Here is a 23,974-nt window from a genome sequence, read left to right on the forward strand (position 1 = left end):
AGAGTGATACACTAATAAAGGCTTCACTTTGCAATCACCACTAGCATTGGAGCACATCAACAGAGTAAGCCTGTCTTTCATAGGCTTATGTCCTGGGAGTGCCTTTTCCTCCTGAGTAATGTAGGTCCTGCTTGGCATTTTCTTCCAAAACAGGCCTGTTTCGTCACAAACACCTGTTCAGGTTTCAGTCCTTCACTATGTACTCCTTGAATTCCTGCACATATTTTTCAGCTGCTTTGTGGTCCGAACTGGCAGCCTCACCATGCCTTATCACACTATGTATGCCACTACGCTTCTTAAATCTCTCAAACCAACCTTTGCTGGCCTTAAATTCACTCACATCATCACTTGTTGCAGGCATTTTTCTAATTAAATCCTGATGCAATTTCCTAGCCTTTTCACTTATGATCGCTTGAGAGATGCTATCTCCTGCTATCTGTTTTTCGTTTATCCACACCAATAAGAGTCTCTCAACATCTTCTATCACTTGAGATTTCTGTTTCGAAAACAAAGTTGCACCTTTGGCAAGAACAGCTTCCTTGATTGCCGTTTTCTTGGACACAATAATAGCGATGGTTGATTGGGGTTTACTATACAACCTGGCCAGCTTGGAGACACGCACTCCGCACTCCACTTTCATACTTAGCAATGATCTCTTTCTTCATCTCTATAGTAATTCTCACCCTTATTCCTGTAGGGTTGGCACTAGAAGCTTTCTTGGGGCCCATGGTCACTTATTTTGCAGATGAAATCACCAAAAACGCTGTAATAATACAAAATGTTCTGATTGTATGCTTGGATGTTACCACGGAGGCTGGCTGGTGAACAATGCCACCGGCGGAACATGAGAGGCTGGCTCAGGCCGCACATTAGACGAGTCTCGGACGAATAGCGTTGAGCGAGTTTTTTAGCGGTATGCGAGGCAAAATTTTAGCAATAAAATGTATCGGTATGCGGATTTAACGTTATGTGATGCCAACGGTATGCAAGGGTCCACTGTATATGATAGGGAGAGAAGGTGTTTTTTAACCCTTAACCCTTTGAGGGTTTTGGTCGTACTAGTACGTCTTACGCGTAGGGGTTTTTGTCGTACTAGTACGCATAAATTCTAGCGGCCTCAAATCTCACAGGAAAAGGCTGATAAGCCTAGATGTGAGAGAATGGGTCTGTGTGGTGGGTGTGCGCAGTAGGAAAAAAATCTGGGACCCAGTGGTGCATTGTGGGAATGCCATCATAGTACACAATTTCCACCATGCCCTGTGGTAAGAAGTTCCTCACTCCTCGGCGAATTGGGACACTTTTGTTCCCCAGTGACAGTTCTAATACAGATGGAAGTGACAGTGAAGATGAGTTTCAAGTTTCTGGTGAGGTTTTGACCGAAACTAATGACCATAATATGGGTAATAGTGAGGAAAACCCAGACAACCCACAGCCTTCCACCTCTGGTGCTGGGCCGTCGTTCAGTTGTACCAGAATCAAAGAGGAAACTCCTATTTCCCAAAATCCCAGACTCAGATGTGAGCATTGGTGATGATAATGATAGTGATTATGAACTACAAGCTCTTCAAACTTGTTCCAAGAATGGAGGAGGCAGAGGAGGAGGAGGCAGAGGAGGAGGAGGCAAGAGGAGGAGGAGGCAAGAGGAGGAGGAGGCAAGAGGAGGAGGAGGCAAGAGGAGGAGGAGGCAAGAGGAGGAGGAGGCAAGAGGAGGAGGAGGCAAGAGGAGGAGGAGGCAGAGGAGGAGGAGGAGGAGGAGGAGGAGGAGGAGGAGGAGGAAGAAGAAGAGGAGGAGGAGGAGGAGGAGGAAGAAGAGGAGGAGGAGGAAGAAGAGGAGGAGGAGGAGGAGGAGGAGGAAGAGGAGGAGGAGGAAGAGGAGGAGGAGGAGGAAGAGGAGGAGGAGGAGGAAGAAGAGGAGGAAGAGGAGGAGGAGGAGGAAGAAGAGGAGGAAGAGGAGGAGGAGGAGGAGGAAGAAGAAGAATACGTAATGATAACAATAATACATAATAATAATACATAATAATAATAATACATAATAATAATAATAATAATAATAATACATAATAATAATAGGTAATAATAATAATATGTAATAAATGTTCACCCATGACAGTAACAAGATAAGGGGAGATAACATCTGATAAGTGCTGACGTTTGATGAGGGTAAATGAGGGTAGAGCTGATGCCAAAAGATGAGATGAACATCGCCCTCCCTTTGTTTTTGCTGGTATACTAACATTTCTGTCTGTCTATTTGCCTGTCTGTCAAGCTCCCTGTCTATCCATCTAGCTCTCTGTCTCAGAGAGCCACAAGACTGTGTCATCACTTTTACTCACATCTTCAAGCAGAGTATAGCACTTTGTCTGGGTTTCTTGGGTTATCCTAGGTAATTTATACCATGTATTCTTGTATTTATGTGTACCTGTGAGACAGAGATAGACAGACAGATAGAATGAGGGAGAAAGATAATTAGATAGAATGGAGGAGGGGAAGCAGCATCCAACCCCATTGTTTTGACAGGCCAGAGGGGGAAAGAGTAATGAGCCAATATATGTCACTTTGACAGCTGCTGACTCCTTGTAATTTACACTATGGACGAGGAGGAGAAGGAGTAGGGGGAAGAGGAAGAAGAGGAGGAGGAGGAAGAGGAGGAGGAGGAAGAGGAGGAGAAGGAAGAGGAAGAGTAGGAGGAAGAGGAATAAGAGGAAGAGGAGGAGGAAGAGGAATAGTATGAGGAAGATTAGGGGGAAGAGGAGGAAGAGGAAGAAGAGGAGGAGGAGGAAGAGTAGGAGGAAGAGGAAGTAGAGGAGGAGGAGGAAGAGGAGGAGGAGGAAGAGGAAGAGTAGGAGGAAGAGGAAGAGGAGGAAGAGGAAGAGTATGAGGAAGAGTAGGGGGAAGAGGAGGAAGAGGAAGAAGAGGAGGAGGAGGGTGGAATACTAGTACACTGGTACTGGTACACTAACATTTCTGTCTGTCTATTTGTCTGTCTGTCAAGCTCCCTGTCTATCTGTCTATCCGTCTAGCTCTCTGTCTCAGAGAGCCACAAGACTGTGTCATCACTTTTACTCACATCTTCAAGCAGAGTATAGCACTTTGTCTGGATTTCTTGGGTTATCCTAGGTAATTTATACTATGTATACTTGTATTTATGTGTACCTGTGAGACAGAGATAGACAGACAGATAGAAAGAGAGAGACAGATTGAAAGAGATAGAATGAGGGAGAAAGATAAAAGACCATTGTGTATGACACCATGTTTCAGAGTTCCACAAGCTGCAGAACTAATAGGAATATGTTCAGTGGCTGTATATTGGTATATATATTATAGAACAATAATAATAAACAATGTTTTGTATTGTTTGTTTTTGTAAACAAGTTTTGTAAACAATATATTGATAATTATGTTTGTGTGCTTATTGTGTTGTATACAACGAGTGTATATATGTACATTGCACCTTACTTTGGTCTCATAGGCCACATAAGTTATGTGAAAAAATAAAATAGTGAAAAAAACAACAAACCTTCAAATACAAGTAAACTAAAGTTTACCGGGTGAGCGGCAGTCGCCGCTGTTGCCATACGCGGCTCATTTTCTGCAAACTTCATGCATCCATATCTCCGTAAGTATTGATGGTAAATTTTTTTTGTTTATCCTATAATGTTTAGAAAAAAAAACTCTATTTTTTCATAAGAAAAAATAATTTTTTTTTTTTTTGAAATTTGGCCGACCCTGAGAACGAGTTTCGGAGAGGGCCTGTCGACCCTCAAAGGGTTAAACGGTCCAAACAGATCGACGTTCAAATTCGTAGTGCTACAAAAGTAGATCTACTTTTTTTACATATTTTCAAATATAACAAAAAAAAAAAATGTAGATAAAAGTTTTTTTTACACGTTTTCACATGTAAAACAAAAAAAAAATCTACATTTTTTACATACTTTCAGATGTTGAAAAAACGTACATATATGTTTGGACCGTTTAAGGGTTAATAATAGTTCTGAAGATGCTGACTGTGACAGAGGTTCTAGAGATTTCCACCCGAGTTTTCCAGATTTTGGGCCCTTTTATGTACACTGAATTTTTACAGAGATTTAGCCGGGCACTGGGTATGTCTCAGAGATTTTTGTGCCTAGTATTATGTCTATGGGTCCTGTTGCAACCATCAAGAAAGTGCTCATGTAATTATTGATCACAATTTTAAGCATTCCTAATTAATACTCACTAGGGACAATTTTCATTATGAGTACTCAAGGAACTAAGCTGTGAATAGCAAATCTGCTCCATATATAATATATATATATATATATATATATATATATATATATATATATATATATATATATATATATATATATATATATATATATATATATATATATATATATATATGAAGAGCATCAACCCTCAGCATGTTTGAGAAGTATCTGAAAAATTCCATTTAACCCTTTCAGAGTCAGTCCAGTAATATTACGGTTATGAATCCAGAGTCGGTCCTGTAAAACTACACTAAAATTCTAGCGACTTCCAATCTTGCAGGAGAAAGCTGGTAGGCCTACATATGAGAGAATACGCCTGTGTAGTCAGGGTGTGCAGTATAAAAAAAAAATTCCTGCATCACGCAGTGCAAAATTAAAAAAAAACTGCGAAAGTGTTTTTGGTATAAAATAGCGACTTTGCGATGTATTTTCATATGGTTTTTATGGTTGTATTTTCGTTTTCTTTGTCTCATTTGATAGAATGGAAGATATATTATAGAAATCAAGATGATTTTGAATGGTTAACAAACTAAAAAGTAGTTTGAAATTGAGCTCAAAGTGGCAGAAATGTTTGATTTTTGCTGATCTTCAGGGGTAAACAGGTCATGAATCCAATACGCATCAACTGGCCGGTCTAACATGCACTCATGAATGCACTGACATTATTTATACAATTATTACCATTATGTAGTAATCTTAATAACAGTAAATCTTCTATTTTTTTTTTTCAACAAGTCGGCCGTCTCCCACCGAGGCAGGGTGCCCCAAAGAGAACGGAAATCCCCAAAAAGAAAATACTTTCATCATCATTCAACACTATCATCTCAATCGTACATAATCACTGTTTTTGCAGAGGCACCCAGATACAACAGTTTAGAAGCATATATAAAGATATACACCTACCATCCGACTTACGACCGAGTTCAGTTCCAAGAAACCGGTCGTAAGTCGAACTTTACTACTGAATATCAACAAAACATTTTTGTAATGACTTTATTTTATTGTTTTATTTTGGTATTTCATGTTTTACCTTACTTTTTATGTTGTTAGTACTGTATTTTATACTGTAAGGTTTAGGATAAACACTGAGTGCAACACAAATAGTTGTTTATTTCCCAAAAATTTGGCATAAAAAACACGGTCGTAAGTCGAGTGGTCGTAAGTCGAGCAGGTCGTAAATCGGATGGTAGGTGTACATATAACATATCCCTTCAAACTGCCAATATCTCAAACCCTGCCTTTAGAGTGAAGGCATTGTACTTCCCATTTCCAGTACTCAATCCGGCTATATAAAAATAACCGGTTTCCCTGAATCCCTTCACTAAATATTACCCTGCTCACACTCCAACAGCTCATCAGGTCCCAAAAGCCGTTCGTCTCCATTCACTCCTATCTAACACGCTCACGCATGCTTGCTGGAAGTCCAAGCCCTTCCCCCTCAAAACCTCCTTTGCCCCCTCCCTCCAACCTTTTCGAGAATGACCCATACCCTGCCTTCTTTCCCCTACAGATTTATACGCTCTCCATGTCATTCTACTTAGATCCCTTCTCTCTAAATGACCAAACCACCTCAACAACCCCTCTTCAACCTCCTCATCATCAATTCTATGGTTAACCTCATCCTTCAACATAAACACTTGATCTACACATCCCCTACCCACTCTATAGCTTCCTTGATCATCCGCAGTCCTACTCTCTGTCTTACCTCTAATTCTTTCAATAATAACCCTACTCGGTAAACTTTTTTTTTTTTTTTTAACAAGTCGGCTGTCTCCCACCAAGGCAGGGTGACCCGAAAAGAAAGGAAATCCCCAAAAAGAAAATACTTTCATCATCATTCAACACTTTCACCTCACTCACACATAATCACGGTTTCTGAAGAGGTGCTCAGAATACAACAGTTTAGAAGCATATAAGTATAAAGATACACAACACATCCCTCCAAACTGATAATATCCCAAACTCCTCCTTTAGAGTGCAGGCATTGTACTTCTCATTTCCAGGACTCAAGTCCGGCTATACAAAAATAACCAGTTCCCCTGAATCCCTTCACTAACAGTTCGTCAGGTTCCAAATACCATCTGTCTCCATTCACTCCTATCTAACACGCTCATGCACGCTTGCTGAAAGTCCAAGCCCCTCGCCCACAAAACCTCCTTTACCCCCCCCCCTCAATCTCTCTTGTCCTCCTTCCCTTTATATAAAGGAACTATACAAGCTCTCTGCCAATCCCTAGGTACCTTCCCTTCTTTCATACATATATTAAACAAAAATACCAACTACTCCAACACTATATCCCCTCCTGCTTAAAACAGACCTGGCTTCTATTTTTTGTGTGAATAAAAATTCAAAATGAAAAGCAGGCATAACATACGAGAGTCCTGGAGACGTGACTAATGAACAGAGAAAATATTTTAGTGCCAGGAATATCTACATTATTTAGTCTGGACCCTATTTTGAAACTGGCCTTTCTTGAATTTTGTGTGAAATTGGCCAAATCAGTAATTTTTGATCACTTTATTGGGTAGTAGAATAGGTAAATGGCCAGTTTCTTGTACTCAATCAATATAATAAAAGGAGTTCTAGTTAAATATCTATGAGTTTGTTTGGTTGACTGAAACAATGGAAGTTGCCCAAAATAGGGCTCAAAGTGGGTGAAATTGCCGATGCGTAAATATCGCCGAAACTGCTAACTTCGCAAGAGCGTAATTCAGTAAATTTTCCATCAAATTTCATGTTTTTGGTCATTACCTTTCGAAAAAAAATACTCTATCATTTCATGAGAATTTTTTTTTTTTTTTTTAAATTCTTTGACCCACGGAGCAATTCTGCGAGCAGGGGTCTCGACTCTCACAGGGGTAAGTGAAAGAAAATGTTTGAGGGATCCTGCATAGTTAGCACAGTCTTTTCAGTCTTCCACATTTTTGGTGGTTTTCAATTTAGCCATTGTTCATTACATTCAGTGCTTTTTCCACTCTTTTACTGTTTTTGCACAACAGTTGTGTAAGGAAAGGGCAACTGGCACCATATTTTAAAGTAAGCATTGTATGTACTGTGTATTTAGCTTATTTTTGTATCCGTTTTTTATGCCTAGCTGTACTGAGCACTTAACCCCTTCAGGGTCCAAGGCCAAAATCTGAAGTGGTGCCCCAGTGTCCAAGAATTTTCCAAAAAAAAGTTTGTTATTTTTTCTTATGAAATGGTAGAGAATCTTTTTGTGAGGGTAATAAAACAAAAAGTACGAAATTTGATGGAAAATTGACCAAATTATGCTCTCGCGAATTTTGATGTGTCAGCGATATTTACGAATCGGCGATTTTGCCGACTTTGACTCCCATTTTAGGCCAATTACATCATTCCAGTCGACCAAATTCTTAGCTATTTCACTAGTATTACTTCTATTCTATCGATTGAGCACAAGAAATCGCCAAGTCAACTGTTGCAACTACAAAATAAAGTGATCGGAAATTTGTAATTTGGCCAATTTAACACAAAGTTCAAAATATTCCAATTTCAAAACAGCATCCAGAATAAACAATGTAAGCATTCCTGGCACTAAACTAACATTTCCTCGGTTCATTAGTTACATTTTGAGGCTTTACAAATAAATCCCATTTTTATTTTTTATTCACATAATGAATTTTTATTCACACCAAAAAATAAAAGATTTACTGTTATGCAATATTGCAATAATTGTATAAATATCATCATCACATTTGTGAATGTATATTAGACCCACCAGCTGGCGTGTATTAGACGTGTGAGGTCGTTTGTTTACTCTTGAACATCGGCAAAAATTTAACATTTATGCTACTTTGAGCTCAGTTTCAAGCCATTTCCAGTGCTAAAACCAATCAAAATCATCTCTATTTCTGTAATATGTCTTCCATTCTATCAAATGAGACCAAGAAATTGCAAATACAACTATAAAAAACATACGAAAAAACACTGCAAAGTTGCTGTTTTAATCGAAAATCTTGGTATCAGTTTTTTTTCTCTCATTATACACAGTGTGCTGCAGGATTTGTTTTATGTGGTGCACACATACCACATAGATGTATTCTCTCATATCTAGGCCCAAGTGTACCACTCACAATTTATCAGAGTGAGCCTAGCTCATGACGTAGATCTACGGTTTGGACCCTGAACGTAAAGCCGTAGATCTACGGGACGGACCCTGAAAGGGTTAATATACGAAGGTGTAAATGCATTCAATATTGAAAAAAAAACACTTTTCCACCCACCAGCAATTTCTGCTTAACGCTGGAGGTCAGGAACATAACCTATTTATGTATGTACCTAACTGAGAATGCATCTAATTAACCCTTTCAGGGTCCAGGGGCCAAATTTCAAGTTGCACACCAGTGTCCAAGAATTTTCAAAAAATCATTTTGCTATTTTTTCTTATGAAATGGTAGAGAATCTTTTTCTGAAGGTAATAAAACAAAAAGTACGAAATTTGATGGAAAATTGACAAAATTATGCTCTTGCGAATTTTGATGTGTCAGCGATATTTGCGCATCGGTGATTTTGCCGACTTTGACTCTCATTTTAGGCCAATTACCTTATTCCAGTCGACCAAATTCTTAGCTATTTCACTGGTATTACTTCTATTCTATCGATTGAGTACAAGAAATTGCCAACTCAACTGTTTCAACTACAAAATAAAGTGATTGGAAATTGGAAATTTGGCCAATTTAGTGCAAAGTTCAAAATATTCCAATTTCAAAATAGGGTCCAGAATAAACAATGCAGGTATTCCTGGCACTAAACTAACATTTCCTCTGTTCATTAGTTACATTTTCAGGCTTTACAAATGAATTCCATTTTGATTTTTTATTCACAAAATGAATTTTTATTCAAACCAAAAAATAGAAGATTTACTCTTATGCAATATTGTAATAATTGTATAAATAATATCAGCACATTTGTGAATGTATATTAGACCCACCAGCTGTCGTGTATTAGACGTGTAAGGTCATTTATTTACTCATGAACCTCAGCAAAAATTTAACATTTCTGCTACTTTGAGCTCAGTTTCAAGCCATTTTCAATACTAAAACCAATCAAAATCATCTCTATTTCTGTAATATGTCTTCCATTCTATAAAATGAGACCAAGAAATCGCAAATACAACTATAAAAAACATACGAAAAAACACTGCAAAGTTGCTGTTTTAATTCAAAATTACGGTCTCAGTTTTTTTCACATTATGCACTGTATGCTGCAGGATCTGTTTTATGTGGTGCACACATACCACATAGATGTATTCTCTCATATCTAGGTCCAAATTTACCGCTCTTAGCTTATCAGAGTGAGCTGAACTCATGGCGTAGATCTACGGTTTGGACCCTCAACGTAAAGCCGTAGATCTATGGCACGGACCCTGAAATGGTTAAGTACCTAATAATATGTTCAACTGTACTACTTAAATATGACCTATATCAAAACAGCATAAAAATTAGTATTAGTCTGCCCGAAGTGCCTAGGCATGATAGTGGCCATCTTATGATGGCCACTATCATGCCTAAGTCTTATGACATGTAAACCACACATTGTAAGCTTTACAAGGAAAATAAATATTTACATCTGTATTGTATATATAAAAAAAGGGGTCCCTCCTCTGCTGTATAAATGAATACACATGCTAAATTTTAGAACACAATATTAACCCGTAAACGATCCAAATGTATATATACATTCACTACCGTACTGCCCCATCTTTTCTGAGAAAAAAAAAATTGTTGTTTTTAATAGGAGAAAAGAGCATATAGTACCCAGGCATCCCCAATTATTTTAATATGGTGCACAATGAGTGCTCACACCCATTCTCACATGTCTAGGCGACTCAGGCTTATCGTGGCAATGTTAAATGTAGGACACATAAAACGTATATACTATACGTTTGAGGCACTAGCGGTAAAAACATATATATACGTTTGGACCATTTACCGGTTAAATATAGCATAAGTATTAACCCCTTAACTGTCCAAACGTACATCTACGTTCTCTCGTCCAGAGCTCCAAATATTTAAAACATCTTTTTTTTTTTTAAATAAAGAGGACATTTGTTTTAAATAAAGTACATAAAGTAAAAGAATCTTTTTTTTTAGTCAGTAGTTACGGAGATTTAAGGCTGCAAAGTCGGCACTTGTCGCTCACCTGACGGTAACATGAAGTGCTGCCGATATACCTTTTTTCTCATTTTTTTTTTAATTTATATAATTTTTATGTTTTGATAATTACAATTTGTAGTAGTTCTTGTGATTTCATAGCTAATCTTTGTTCTGATGCTAATATTAGGTAGTGAAATAGTACTCAAATAGTCACACAGTGACAGGTGAACATTTTCACCTACCTTAGTCACATATTGTTGTCTAGAAATATCTACTTAGTATTTATAGGTCCCAACAATGTTTTGGACACGCAGGAGTAAGACGAGTGTCACTCCACTGCTGCACTATCAGCAGTGGTGACATTTGATGATCATGCACTGCCTTGGCTGTTTGATTTCATTGTTACACAAACATGTCTGTCTGTCTGTCCATCTGTCTTAGCTCTCTGTTTATCTGTCTTTCTGTCTGATTGTTTCTGTCTTTCTGCTTCTCCCTCTTTCTGTCTCAGAGAGAGCGACTCGTGAACCAACAGGTATTACACACAATGCAGAGTAGTCATGTCTGATTCCCGAACACGTGAAAATGTGTATTACTACTTGCCAGTCATGCTTATTATGCACTATATCTACAAGCACAGTATAGCACTTTGTCTGGATATTTTGGGTTATCCTAGGTAATTTACACTATGTATAATTGTATTTGTGTGTACCTGTGAGATAGAGATAGACATTGATAGACAGAGATACAGATAGACGGAGACAGACAAAGCCAATCAGCCAGCGACTCAGACTGCTGGCCAGCCAGTCAGCCTGCCCAACACATATTATACATTCCAGAATTTTCTCTTTACTTTGGGCATAGGTTATAAGACATTCTGGCAGGGTGACACTACGAGTGGTACCAAAATTGAAAGGATGTTGCACAAATGTTGCACATGGGTTATTATCAAGGTTTTTGATATTTCCTTGACCACTTGTGGCTACATCCACCTCAAAGCCACTTAACTCAGGGTCAGCATCACTTTCTTCTTAAAAGGGGAGTATTAACACGACATGACATCATTGAATCCTTGGTGTTTGCCGCGCTGTTTGCTCTAGCTGGTGCTCCCACAAGGTACTAAGTGGTCCCAGATTTTTTTAATACTGCACACACTGAGTGTTAAGACCCATTCTATGCTGACCAGGCATCTCAGGCCAATTATGCCAAATTTGGAGGCAGGAAAAATAAAATGCTGATCTATGTTTGGAGCACTAGCAGTAACAACGTAGCTCTGTGTTTGTACAGTTAAGGAGTTTAACTTCTAAATAAATGTTAAATGTATAATTACTTATTAGTAACTACAAAAACAGAGCTATATTCTTGATGTCTTAATTACCTTACAAAATTTAATTAATCAACTTTCATATGCACTGGATGGAGCAATTACTTTCTCCTCCTTTGGTCCATTTCTGTATTCTACCACATTTTTTGAAAAATGTTCTAGTATCTTTTTAGCAACAGTTTTCCCTTAGTTTCCAGCTATGGCTTCTTGTTCTCCCTGTTGGTGGTGTTAGAAAATCTTCCCTAACAATTCTCTTAAGATTTTTTGTGATCTCATATGTGGTTATTATTTATTTTTTTTATTAACACATCAGCCGCTTCCCACTTTCATCATCTTTCACTCCATCGCTGTCTTGCCAAAGGTGCACCGACACTACGGTTCAAAAACTGCAAAATATCTCCACCCATTCTACAGAGCACACAAATGTAATGAGAATCTTTATTGATAATATATTGCACCATCAGTGGGCTTTTTCAAGTCACAAAGAGAAACCTGGATGACTATTTATACCGGTGTTCCTCAACTTACAATGGTTCGATTTACGATATTTCAACTTTACAATGGCGCAAAAGCGATTACTTTAGAGATGAAACTTAAGATAATTACTCAACATGAAGGTGGCAAGTCTGTAACATAAGTCCGACTATATGAAAATAACCGGTTTCCCTGAATCCCTTCACTAAATATTACCCTGCTCACACTCCAACAGATCGTCAGGTCCCAAGTACCATTCGTCTCCATTCACTCCTATCTAACACGCTCACGCACGCTTGCTGGAAGTCCAAGCCCCTTACCCACAAAACCTCCTTTACCCCCTCTCTCCAACCCTTTCGAGGACGACCCCTACCCCGCCTTCCTTCCCCTATAGATTTATATGCTTTCCATGTCATTCTACTTTGATCCATTCTCTCTAAATGACCAAACCACCTCAACAACCCCTCTTCTGCCCTCTGACTAATACTTTTATTAACCCCACACCTTCTCCTAATTTCCACACTCCGAATTTTCTGCATAATATTTACACCACACATTGCCCTTAAACAGGACATCTCCACTGCCTCCAACCGTCTCCTCGCTGCTGCATTTACCACCCAAGCTTCACACCCATATAAGAGTGTTGGTACTACTATACTTTCATACATTCCCTTCTTTGCCTCCATAGATAACATTTTTTGACTCCACATATACCTCAACGCACCACTCACCTTTTTTCCCTCATCAATTCTATGATTAACCTCATCCTTCATAAATCCATCCGCCGACACGTCAACTCCCAAGTATCTGAAAACATTCACTTCTTCCATACTCCTCCTCCCCAATTTGATATCCAATTTTTCTTTATCTAAATCATTTGACACCCTCATCACCTTACTCTTTTCTATGTTCACTTTCAACTTTCTACCTTTACACACACTCCCAAACTCATCCACTAACCTTTGCAATTTTTCTTTAGAATCTCCCATAAGCACAGTATCATCAGCAAAAAGTAACTGTGTCAATTCCCATTTTGAATTTGATTCCCCATAATTTAATCCCACCCCTCTCCCAAACACCCTAGCATTTACTTCCTTAACAACCCCATCTATAAATATATTAAACAACCATGGTGACATTACACATCCCTGTCTAAGACCTACTTTTACCGGGAAATAGTCTCCCTCTCTTCTACACACCCTAACCTGAGCCTCACTATCTTCATAAAAACTCTTTACAGCATTTAATAACTTACCACCTATTCCATATACTTGCAACATCTGCCACATTGCTCCTCTATCCACTCTATCATATGCATTCATATCATATGTATTCATTTATTTACTTTTCAATACTGATATTTAGTTACAGTAATTATTTGTTTATTTACAAATGAGAGGGTGAGTGAGATATTCTCAACAAATTTGGTTGAAAATAAGAAAAAGTTTTGGATTTGTTAGTTAAAAATAGGAGTTATTAAATGGAGAGTTAGCGGTATTGGGAAGATGGAGGGAATATTTTGAGGAATTGTTAAATGTTGATGAAGATAGGGAAGCTGTGATTTAATGTATAGGGCAAGGAGGACTAACATTTTATAGGAGTGAGGAAGAACCAGTTGTGAGTGTGGGGGAAGTACATGGGGCAGTGGGTAGAATGAAAGGGGGGTAAGGTAGCAGGGATTAATGGGATAAAGATAGAAATGTTAAAAGCAGGTGGGAAAATAGTTTTGGAGTAGTTAGTGTTTTTAATAAATGTATGGAAGAGGGTAAGGTACCTAGGGATTGGCAGAGAGCATGCATAGTTCCTTTGTATAAAGGCAAAGGGGACAAAAGAGTGTGTAAAAATTATAGGGGAATAAGCCTGTTGAGTATATCAAGTAAAGTGTATGGTAGAGTTATTATTGAAAGAATTATGACTAAGACAGAGAACAAGATAGCAGATGAACAAGGAGGCTTTAGGAAAGGTAGGGGGTGTATAGACCAAGTGTTTACAGTGAAACATATAGGTGAACAGTATTTAGATAAGAGTAAAAAAGTATTTGTGGCATTTATGGATTTGGAAAAGGCATATGATAGGGTGGATAGGGGGCAATGTGGCAGATGTTGCAAATGTATGGCATAGGAGGTAGGTTACTGAAAGCGGTGAAAAGTTTTTTACGAGGATAGTGAGGCTCAGGTTAGAGTATGTGGGCGAGAGGAAGATTATTTCCCAGTAAAGGTAGGCCTTAGACAAGGATGTGTAATGTCAACGTGGTTGTTCAATATATTTATAAATGGAATTGTAAGAGAACTGAATGCTCGGGTGTTGGCAAGAGGTGTAGGGTTAAAAGATAAAGAATCTAACACGAAGTGTGAGTTGTCACAGTTGCTCTTTGCTGATGACACTGGGCTTTTGGGAGATTCTGAAGAAAAGTTGCAGAGGTTGGTTGATAAGTTTGGTATGGTATGTAAAAGAAGGAAATTAAAAGTGAATATAGGAAAGAATAAAGTGATGAGAATAACAAAAAAATTAGGTAACGGAAGACTGGATATCAGATTGGAGGGAGAGAGTATGGAGGAGGTGAATGTGTCCAGATATTTGAGAGTGGACGTGTAAGCAGATGGGTCTATGTAGGATGAGGTGAATCATAGAACTGACAAGGTGAAAAAGGCGAGTGGTGCACAGAGGAGTCTGTGGCGACAAAGAACTTTATCCATGAAAGCAAAGAGGGGGAAAGTACGAGAGTATTATTATACCAACACTCTTGTATGGGTTTGAGGCATGGGTTGTGAATGTTGCAACAAGGAGAAGGCTGGAGGCAGTGGAGATGTCATGTTTGAGGGCAATGTGTGTTGTGAATATAATGCAGAGAATCCGTAGTTTGGGGATTAGGAGGAGGTGTGGGATTACCAAAACTATTACCCAGAGAGCTGAGGAGGGGTTACTGAGATGGTTCGGACATGTAGAGAGGGTGGAACGAAATAGAATGACTTCAAGAGTGCATAAATCTGTAGTGGAGAGAAGGTGGGGTAAGGGTTGGCCAGGAAAGGTTGGAGGGAGGGGGGTAAAGGAGGTTTTGTGTGCAAGGGGCTTGGACTTCTAGCAAGTGTGCATGAGCATGTTAGACAGAAGCGAATGGAGACAAATGGCTTTTAGGACTTGACATGCTGTTGGAGTGTGAGCAAGGTAACATTTATGAAGGGATTCAGGGAAACTGGCAGGCCAGACTTGATTCCTGGAGATGGAAAGTACAGTGTCTGCACTCTGAAGGAGGGGTGTTTGTGTTGCAGTTTTATAACTGTAGTGTAAGCATGCCTCTGGAAGACAGTGATGGAGTGAATGATGATGAAAGTTTTTCTTTTTCAGGCCACCCTGCCTTGGTGGGAAATGGCCCATGTGCTAATAAAAAAAAAATTTAAAAATTACTTATTCAGTGGCAGAAGTTATTTATTTACTTATTTATCATATAATCATATTTAACTCATGATGATTTTGAGTTATGATGGGTTCGCTGGAACATAACCCCTTCTTAAGCTGAGGAACACCCGTACAAGGAGGGTGGTGAGCTGCAGAGTCAGGTTGGGTGTTGAAGCATAAACCTTGAGTAGCATTAACAGTTTAATAAATATGGAAAGAGACACTAATGTACAGTTCTGGACACTTATTATGGTGAAATGTTTCAACACGAGTGACTTCTTCAGTCCTGGGATGATTGGCATGTGCTATATCACACATCTGTCATGTTCACTCACAAGAAATCACTTAGTATGGGGCTTGTGTACCAGTTATCAGTTACATAATGTATGCCTCTTACCAAGATATGGTTCCATCACTGTTCTCATCACATCACCTGAGATACCCAATAACTTAATGGTATTTTTAATATTTTACTTTTTATGTACACAATTTTTTTTCCCCAACAAACTGGCCGTATCCCACCAAGGTGGGGTGGCCCAAAAAGAAAAACAAAAGTTTCTCTTTTTAAATTTAGTAATATATACTGGAGAAGGGGTTACTATCCCCTTGCTCCCGGCATTTTAGTCGCCTCTTACAACACGCATGGCTTACGGAGGAAGAATTCTGTTCCACTTCCCCATGGAGAATGTACACAATTAAATCTTGCGATTACAAAGCATAAACAACTTGATACCAAAATGTTTTCCTTTGCGCAGTACCTATTGCTTGAATGACAGTCTACCTTTGAACATAATCAGACTCATCAATAACAAGATTCTTGCATGGATAAAAGTATTTACCAAACTTCTGTTTCAGATACATAAAAACATTCTCTATTTTGTATAACATGCCATTTCTGTCAGGTCTTGTTTAGTCAGAGAATTGTTGTGTACATAATAGTAGGAGAAATCTGCTGACTTGGATCATTTTACTGAAGGCCAAAGTAGGTCAGTGGACCAGTATAACTTGATATACTTATACACATGTGGCATAAGCATTATTGTGGCAAAAAACAAATACATCTCAGCCACATTTGTCTCTTTCCACTGGTGTTGTCATGACTGTGGTGAAACTACTGTGTCTGCCACGGTGTAATCAAAATACCCATTACTTTCCCTGACAATAATTTCCATCAAGGGTTGGTTGAAAAACTGTCAAAAAAATTCCAGTTCGCTTGTAGTGCTACCAAGGGTACAGTTGGGCAGGATTCCATTGTGACTGTCATTAAATTGATGGAGACTGAGCACAAAATTTGCATTTTACTCCCAATCCCAGATGTGGTCTGTTGGTAAGTTTTAGCTATTATAGCTGGTTGTGGTTATGGTCGTGGTTGTATGAGTTGTGTGGGGGTGGTTGAGGATGCCCTGGGTTGTGGATGTGCTGAGCCAATGGCATGGCTCCCAGCCTGGGCAGCTGCTGGTGCTGCACCCTACATGGCACCACCACCATTTACTGACACATGTGGTCTATTATCCATCCCAATCGTAGCCATATCATTTTCACTTAAACTGTCTATTCCTGTTGTAGGGCCACAGGATGTAGTGTGGGATGTGCTCCGTCCCCATGGAATAGCATATGGCACACTACTAGACATCATGAGGTGTCGCATAAATTAACACTTCACTGGTGAATATTCATTCTCACTGTGGCTACTCAATTTGTCATCAAGAGCTAAGAAATCAAAATCCACATCACTATCATCACCTTTACTTACATCTTAGCCCTGGTCACAGGAAAATGTAAGCTTACACCTATGGTGAAGTACAACTGAATGTGACCCAAACGGACCAGACCAAAGGTGGATGGTTGAGGGTCATAGGGGTTTTCAGCACTACTCCTGTCATCCTGAATGTTGCTTTTGGTCATGGTGTTCAAAGCCATAAAATTCCTCTTCACTTCCACTTCCATCCATGTTAGAACTCTCACTTGGGAAGAGGAGATTCCCAATTCGATAGAGAGTGAGGTTTTTGCTACCGCGAGCTACCGCTACCGATGGCATTCCCACAATGCAATGCGAGCACCCCAATTTTTTCTGTTTACTGCACAAATTGATCACACAGACCCATTCTCTTAGATGTAGGCCTACCAGCCTCCTTGCACTAAATCTGAAGCCACTAGAATTTTGGCATAGTGCTATGGCATGGACACTGACTTCTAAGCTATAGAACTATGGCACGGATGGTGAAGGGGGTTAAACTGCTACTTTATCTCTTACACTGTCGACTAACAGATTCACTAAGCCTAAGACTGATCTCACTAATGGAGTTCCATTCCTAAGACTACGTCGGTAAATGAATTCGTCGCTAATCGAGGAACCTCCCTTTACTGAAACATCAAAAATGTCACCATCTGAAATTAAAACACTCAGTTTTATGTTTGCTCTGAAAATCCTTGCAATCCATCCTACTACCTTCAGCCTCCATACATGTGCGAGGTTCTGGAGTCCTACTAACTTCCAGTCTCCATACCCTCATTCAGTTCCTGGGCTGCTATTCTTCCAGATCCATTCTCCATCTGGTCCTTTAGTGCTGGTTCCTCTAGCTCATTGCACTGTCTGATCAAAACACGAATGTTACTGAGGCTTCTTGATCTCACTACGATACATGCCTTGTGCTTGTAAGTGCTTGACTTTCCACTGCTGTTTTCTGTGAATTACGTCCAGACTTGAAGAGAGTTTGGTGTCAGGTTCTAGCAGTGTCATTTTGGTTACTGTATAAGTCTATGTCGCTCTCAAACTCTCTTACAATTACATACACAAAGATACACAAATAACCCGCACATAAAAGAGAGAAGCTTACGACGACGTTTCGGTCCGACTTGGACCATTGACAAAGTCACACTAACAGAGGTGGAGCAGGACGGCTATATATAGGCAGGAAGAGGTGGAGGTAGTAGTAGTAATAGTAGTAGTAGTAGTAGTAGTAGTACAAGAATTGTATATAATACCGACAAGATGAAATTAAGACACATGCACAACACCCGGGCATCCCCATCGTAGACGTTTCGCCATCCAGCCAGCCACTGGATGGCGAAACGTCCACAACAAAGACAACCAGATGCCGCACATGTGTCTTAATTTCATCAGTAGTTGTAGTAGTAGAAGAAGAAGAGGTAGTAGTAGTGGTAGTGGTAGAAGTGGGAAATAAGGATGACGAGCCAGTCAAAAACAAAAACAAAGGAAGGGGAGCACTGCAAGAGAGCTAGATGCCCACAGAGGGAGAGCAAGCGCACAGAGGTGCGTGAAAGGGGAAGTGGTGAAATAAAATAAAATAAATGAAGAAGGAACAGAAACACGAGACAGGAGAGAGAAAGACAACCCAGAGGAGAAAAGGAAAGAGGAAAGGGGAAGAGGAAGAAAAAGAAAGAAAAAAAGAAAAAATGAGGATTCAGGTTAAGTCACGGGTGTTCTGAAGTTTGGAGCATTTTACAATGTAGTGGGAGAGGAAGGCATCTACAGAGACGAAGCCAGGACTAAGGTTCATACAAGGAAAGTTGTGTATTATAGAGGATTCAACTAGACGGCGACTGTTCGAGTTGGAAGTAGGGAAGACAGTTTTAGCAGAAGACCAGTCAATAGGATGGCTATGATCTCTGACGTGACAGAAAAGAGCATTGTTAGTGTCAGCAAGCCTAACACTATTTCTGTGCTCCCTAAGTCTGTCAGAAAGAGATCGACCAGTTTCTCCGAAGTATTGAAGAGGACAGGAGGAGCAAGAAATAGAGTAGACACCAGGAACATCTGTAGAGGGAGGAGAGGTATGAACGAGATTAGTGCGAAGAGTGTTAGTCTGGCGGAAGGTAAGCTTGATGTCTAAGGGACGGAGAGAATTGTTGAGATTAGAAAGACAGGAAATGTAGGGAAGGCAGAGGATAGGAGAGTTCCCATGAGTAGAGAGTTTGGGAGAGAAGAAATTGCGTTTAGCACGTGAGAGGGCAGAGTCTATGAAATGGGAAGGGTAGCCAAGATGGGAGAAAGAATTATGAAGAGTGGAAATTTCTGCTGGAAGGAACTGAGGGTCACAGATGCGGAGGGCACGGAGAAAGAGGGAGATAAGAACACTTTTCTTGACAGGGGAAGCATGATAGGAAAAGTAGTGAATGTACATGCCACTGTGCATAGGTTTACGGTAAACGGAAAAGGAAAAACCTGTATCTGAGCGGTGGACATGGACATCAAGGAAAGGAAGCAAGGAATTAGATTCCCATTCAGCTTTAAACTTTATGGAAGGGGCAAGATTATTAAGAGCTTCAAGAAAAGGTTGGAAGAGACTGGAGTCATGAGGCCACAGAGCAAAGATGTCATCCACATAGCGGAGCCAGAGTGAAGGTTGCACATCGAGGGTAGGAAGAAGAACAGTCTCGAAGTATTTCCCACTTCTACCACTACCACTACTACTACCTCTTCTTCTTCTACTACTACTACAACTACTGATGAAATTAAGACACATGTGCGGTGTCTGGTTGTCTTTGTTGTGGACGTTTCGCCATCCAGTGGCTGGCTGGAAGGCGAAACGTCTACGATGGGGATGCCCGGGTGTTGTGCATGTGTCTTAATTTCATCTTGTCGGTATTATATACAATTCTTGTACTACTACTACTACTACTACTACCTCCACCTCTTCCTGCCTATATATAGCTGTCCTGCTCCACCTCTGTTAGTGTAACTTTGTCAATGGTCCAAGTCGGACCGAAACATCGTCGTAAGCTTCTCTCTTTTATGTGCGGGTTATTTGTGTATCCGAAAAACTGGCCAATAACCGGAAGCCGAAAAACTGGCCTATAACCGAGTTGGCCAATAACAGGAACAGCCGATAACCAAGGGTCCACCATACACCGAAACCCACGGAGTCATAATACAGTAGAATTCCGTCCATGCAACAATACAGTCACAATATGGCTGCCACCCCCAGAGAAGCTTATGGTCAACAACATACCCTGACCTGGTCTTAACCATGGCTCCATGGGTAGATCCTTAACATTAGTCATTCTACAATACATATTTACCAAATGGTTGAGGTGTTTTATCAAGGATAATCTACAGTTCATCCTGGTACAGGATGAACTAGATGGTAGGTGCCCTATATACTAGACATCCATCTCTTCTTCCACAGCAGTCATCTCGCTGCTTATATCTTGACGAGTGTTGATCTGAGAGTCAACTCTCGTATATAATATACAAAAGCATAATAGTCTTCACAAGCTAATTATAACGCTTAAGTCACTCAGGTTCTCCATGGGAAAGTGGAACAGAATTCTTCCTCCATAAGCCATGCGCACTGTAAAAGGTGACTAAAATGCTGGGAGCAAGGGGCTAGTAACCCCTTCTCCTGTCTACATTACTAAATTTAAAGAGAAACTTTCGTTTTTCTTTTTCGGCCACCCTGCCTCGGTGGGATATGGATGGTTTGTTGAAAGAAAGAAGTCACTCAGGTGTAGTTATGGTGAACACTCGATCCTCTGTACAATAATCGCCAAAGATTAAGATTAACTGAATTATTGTCTTTTACAGGGGATATATTATTTTTCTTCCTCCGTTGGCCACGTGTGTCGTAAGAAGCGACTAAAATGCCAGGAGCAAGGGGCTAGTAACCCCTTCTCGTGTATACATTACTAAATTAAAAAAGAGAAACTTTCTTTTTCTTTTTAGGTCACCCTGCCTTGGTGGGATATGGCCGGTTTGTTGAAAAAAAAAAAAAAAATTTAATATTGAAATTTAATGAAATATAGTAATATATGTTGTGTATCTTTATACGTATATACTTCTAAACTGTTGTATTCTGAGCACCTCTGCAAAAGCAGTGATAATGTGTGAGTGTGGTGAAAGTGTTGAATGATGATGAAAGTATTTTCTTTTTGGGGATTCTGGGTCACCCTGCCTCGGTGGGTCACCCTGCCTCGGTGGGTCACCCTGCCTCGGTGGGTCACCCTGCCTCGGTGGGTCACCCTGCCTCGGTGGGTCACCCTGCCTCGGTGGGTCACCCTGCCTCGGTGGGTCACCCTGCCTCGGTGGGTCACCCTGCCTCGGTGGGTCACCCTGCCTCAGTGGGAGACGGCTGACTTGTTGAAAAAAAAAAAAAAATGTATTAGAAAAGTGGTGAGAGTGATGCAATGAAAATGTTGATAGTGATGTAATTACAGGTAGTGCTGATAGTGATATAGTGAGTGTTGATGGTGATGTAATGGAACAGTGCTGATAGTGATGTGCCTTTAACTTCCAGCAGTGTCACAGTACCTGTTCCTCAAACAGCCTATCCCTGTCTACCGTTAACTCCCCAGAGAATTTTTGTATGTTGCAGCCATATCTCACCTGGTTCTGTCTTCCAATGTTGTTAGATTAAATTCCATTAGCCTCTCCTCATAGCTCATACAACTCAGCACCTCGTACTTATTGTAACTCTCTTGTTTCAATGCACCGGCCATATCCCACCAAGGCAGGGTGACCCAAAAAGAAAAACAAGTTTCTCTTTTTAACTTTAGTAATGTATACAGGAGAAGGGGTTACTAGCCCCTTGCTCCCGGCATTTTAGTCGCCTCTTACAACACGCATGGCTTACGGAGGAAGAATTCTGTTGCCCTTCCCCATGGAGTCTTATTGTAACACCTGCACTTATTGTAAGATAAGATAAGATAAGATTTCGTTCAGATTTTTAACCCCGGAGGGCTAGCCACCCAGGATAACCCAAGAAAGTCAGTGCGTCATCGAGGACTGTCTAACTTATTTCCATTGGGGTCCTTAATCTTGTCCCCCAGGATGCCACCCACACCAGTCGACTAACACCCAGGTACCTATTTGCTGCTAGGTGAACAGGACAACAGGTGTAAGGAAACGTGTCGAAATGTTTCCACCCGCCGGGAATCGAACCAGGGCCCTCCGTGTGTGAAGCGGGAGCTTTAGCCACCAGGCCACCGGGCCACCAACATGCTTTCTCAGGTGTGGGTTCCATGCTGTTGCTGTGTACTCCAAAATGGGCTGGACATATGTTGTAAAAAGGGCCTGGAATGACTCTTTGTTGAGATTCCTGCCAGATGAGCATTGAATACAGAGGTTCTTCAGCTGATGAGCCTCTGGTGTTATACTGGGTGCTATGTTCACCCCTAGGTGAACACAGCACAGTCTGCAGTCTCTGTGTCTGGTCTTCTTGCCCTTTCCCAATCTTTATAACCTTGAATTTAATGGGAATGAATTCAAGCAACTGCTTACCAAATTAACCCAACAGTTTGTCCAGGTCCATTCAGAGCCTTTCCCTTTCATCTGAATCTCTTCTCATTGGTTTTACATCATCAGCAAACAAGGATACATCTGATTCAATTCCATCTGGAAAGTCAGTCACATTAACCAGAAACAGTAAGGGTTCTAATACCTTGCATGGTATGCGTATCATAGAAAGTGGTCTGTAATTTAAAGCTTCATGTCTGTCTTCTTTCTTGGATATAGGGACTACATTTTCTATCTTCCAGATCTTTGGAAAATGTCCAGTATCGATTGATATATAGATCTGAGCTAGTGATTCTGACAAGTGCTTCTGCTTCCTCTCACAGAATCCATGGTGAAACCCTGTCAGTTCCTATTACCTTTGATATATGCAAGTCCTTTAGAAGTTTCTTGATCTCTCCCCAAATTGTGTGTAAGTCATCCAGTACCTGTTAGTGTACCCTGTCTCCAAGGCTTTCTGGTAATGTCCCTGCTGTGTTGAAATATCTGTGGGGCAGGGACCTTTACCTATGGAGGCAAAAATGAGAATGTCCAAGAATATAGTGGTGCTAACAATGTTATATGAAGCATGGAGGAGGCTGGAGGCAGTGGAGACACTGAGTTTGAAGGTAATGTGTGATGTGAATATTATGCAGAGAATTCAGAGCATTTAGATTAGGTGTAGGATTACCAAGAGCATAATTAAGAGGGTGCACACAGAGTATAGAGCAAAATATAATGACTAAGGAGGTATATAAATCAGAGATGGAGAGAATGTGGGGTAGGGCTTGTCCTAGGAAGGGTTGGAAAGTGGGTAAAGGTGGATTAGAGCCTACACATTATTTGGTGTCTGCTGCCTGTACTAAAGAATGGATGTGAATGCTCAGTCTGAGAGATCTGAAGTGTTATGCCTAGGCACTTACAGCTACATGGCCATGAAATGTGTGATGGTGGACTGAGTTTCCTTCTTTGGGTCACCCTACCTTGGTGGGAAATTGTTGTAGTTGTTACCATCGGCACCTGCACTAGTGTACTGTGAGATTAACAGAATGCTGGAGTAAGTCATAGGCACAGAGGCGAGCCTGACATCTACTGTAGAAACAGGTACGAAGCGAATGTTTGGTGCTGGCCCATGTCAGGTTGTAGGCTGGTGAGAGAGTGAAAGAATGTGACCTTTGGCCTGATC

At 40.3% G+C, this 23,974-nt stretch overlaps 1 protein-coding gene across 2 annotated transcripts in view; it reads right to left on the reverse strand.

Moving 5' to 3' along the window:
- LOC128701709 (oxysterol-binding protein-related protein 3) overlaps window positions 1–23,974 on the reverse strand; it is a 347,084-nt gene that overhangs the window by 97,206 nt on the left and 225,904 nt on the right. The gene's annotated exons all lie outside the window — the stretch shown is intronic.

This window comes from Cherax quadricarinatus, chromosome 96, assembly GCF_038502225.1.
Source record: "Cherax quadricarinatus isolate ZL_2023a chromosome 96, ASM3850222v1, whole genome shotgun sequence".
NCBI classification, from domain to species: Eukaryota; Metazoa; Arthropoda; class Malacostraca; order Decapoda; family Parastacidae; genus Cherax; species Cherax quadricarinatus.